This window comes from Schistocerca serialis, chromosome 4 (genome assembly GCF_023864345.2).
Source record: "Schistocerca serialis cubense isolate TAMUIC-IGC-003099 chromosome 4, iqSchSeri2.2, whole genome shotgun sequence".
Taxonomy (NCBI): Eukaryota; Metazoa; Arthropoda; class Insecta; order Orthoptera; family Acrididae; genus Schistocerca; species Schistocerca serialis.
Window position 1 is genome coordinate 888360792 of NC_064641.1, and position 2091 is coordinate 888362882.

Consider the following 2091-nt stretch of genomic DNA (forward strand, 5'->3'; position numbering starts at 1 on the left):
CCGCACCCCTTTCTTCCTCCGTCCACTTGCGCTTTATGTGCAACGTATGAACATGATATGCATCAAAACTCTCATCGGAGACTTACTCATTATCAAATATATATTTTCTGTACTTCATTGTTTTAGTTTTATGACGAAAAGTGTGTTACTGGTGTGTAGCAGACTGTATTTAGACCTAATTATGTCACGAACGTAAATACTAAATACGCTACACGTAAATAAGTTATCACAACCTTTATTTGCCGTTCACATTCGTTAGCTTCGCCAATTCGCAGGTAATTCACTTTCAACCAAATCTAGTAAGCCTCGGGCTGCTCTGCAGATCAGTCTGTCACACACCCACACAAATGTGTGTTATGCTTAACTTCCAGTCGTTATTCTGCAAACAAACAGCGATGTGCGTGTGTAATGTACCAGTCTTATTCTCCTATACATAATTTTAAGAATCCCTATTCAGTTGCATGTGTCATCACAGTGTAACTGGTATAAGCATCAGAGGCAGTTTAATGTGGTGTACCAGGCATCTGAAACAAACCATTAAGTTTTTGACTCACCACTAGTTTCAGATAGCATGCTTTAATGTAGTGGAATCATACTTTTTTCCATGCTCTTGTGAAGGAGATTGGAATACTGAAGGAAAAAAAAAGTCTTTCGCCTTACAGTATATAACTGGGACCCGCTTCTTGAAAAGCTGTTGGCTTGATGTGTGCATCATACAAAGAGAGCGAGAAGACTGTTTACCCGCTCCCCGCGGAGCCTCGCGCACGCTATCGCAGCTGCAAACAGTAGTTGAGAGAGAGAGAGAGAGAGAGAGAGAGAGAGAGAGAGAGAGAAAGAAAGAGAGAGACGCGCCATGTTTTGTGCTGCCATCTCTTGCCCCGCAGGGAAAGTAGGGAATGGGCAGCCAGCAACTCGCCGAGGCAAGAAGTGGTCCTTATTTATGAAACAGCTTTCGTTTGTAATCACACGTCTTAATATTCCTATAAATTAGGATGTATTTACCAAGACAATAGCAATTAATTCTTGATTTACGGTGAGATATTCCAGAAAATTGTATTTACTTGGTGTGTTCTTGTTAAAAAAGGATGCGATGGAAAGTCTCAAATAGAGCAGAAGTGCCCTTGAGTGTTACTCTTGTTTCCCTTCAAGACGAATAAATCTTTCGCCTTTTACTAAAGATTTCCGTGGAGGGGAACACTAAATGAGTCTATAACTAATTTTTTGTAGTGCTCGGCTTTTGCTGAGCCACCAATATAATTCAAACGTAATGCTTCTCTACTTTAATTATCAGCGTCAAAGAATAGTAAGGCAATAACATTATCTCATAACAGTTGCCCGATATTAAACGACAAGGGAAACGCGGCCGGCCGGCGTGGCCGTGCGGTTCTGGGCGCTACAGTCTGGAACCGAGCTACTTTCGGTCGCAGGTTCGAATCCTGCCTCGGGCATGGATGTGTGTGATGTCCTTAGGTTTAATTGGTTCTAAGTTCTAGGCGACTGATGACCTCAGACGTTAAGTCGCATAGTGCTCAGAGCCATTTGACAAGGGAAACGCGCCACCACAGCCTCCTTAGACTTTGTGGTAGGATGGTCCAGTGGATAGCCTGTCAAAAACTGAACACAGATCAAGCATGAAAACAGGAAGAAGGGATACTGAACTGTGAAAAAAAGAAACTGAATGGTCCAAGCTCAAGATGTGCAGCATCGAATGGATTTCAGTAGTCATGGCATCGTGGTTGTGTGGTCACGTTGTTGGAGTTCAAAGGGGGACCTGTGTTCAAATCACCCATTTAACCCTTTTTTTCGCAAAATTAAGAGCTTCCGTCCGGTCATTGACATGGCTGTTCGCTGTATTTAATTTTGTGTCAGTGCATAGTTTGACAATTGCCAAGACTACAGAAGGAGAAAAGACACTTAAATAAACAGACGGACAGTTCATCAATTTGTGGAAGAAAGCAAAAAAATTGGGCACGAGGAAGATTTGAACATGGATCTTACGTTTTGTGGTCAAACACCATGACCATACACCCACAACGTTGTGACTATTGAAATCCGATCGATGTTGCATATCTTGAGCTTGGACAATTCACT

General features: G+C 42.3%; 1 non-coding gene across 1 annotated transcript; it reads left to right on the forward strand.

Moving 5' to 3' along the window:
* The first annotated feature begins 1128 nt into the window (after positions 1-1128).
* On the forward strand, positions 1129-1247 carry LOC126476628 (U5 spliceosomal RNA). Its single transcript, XR_007587113.1, has one exon. It is a non-coding gene; the product is annotated as a U5 spliceosomal RNA (small nuclear RNA).
* Positions 1248-2091: the final 844 nt, after the last annotated feature.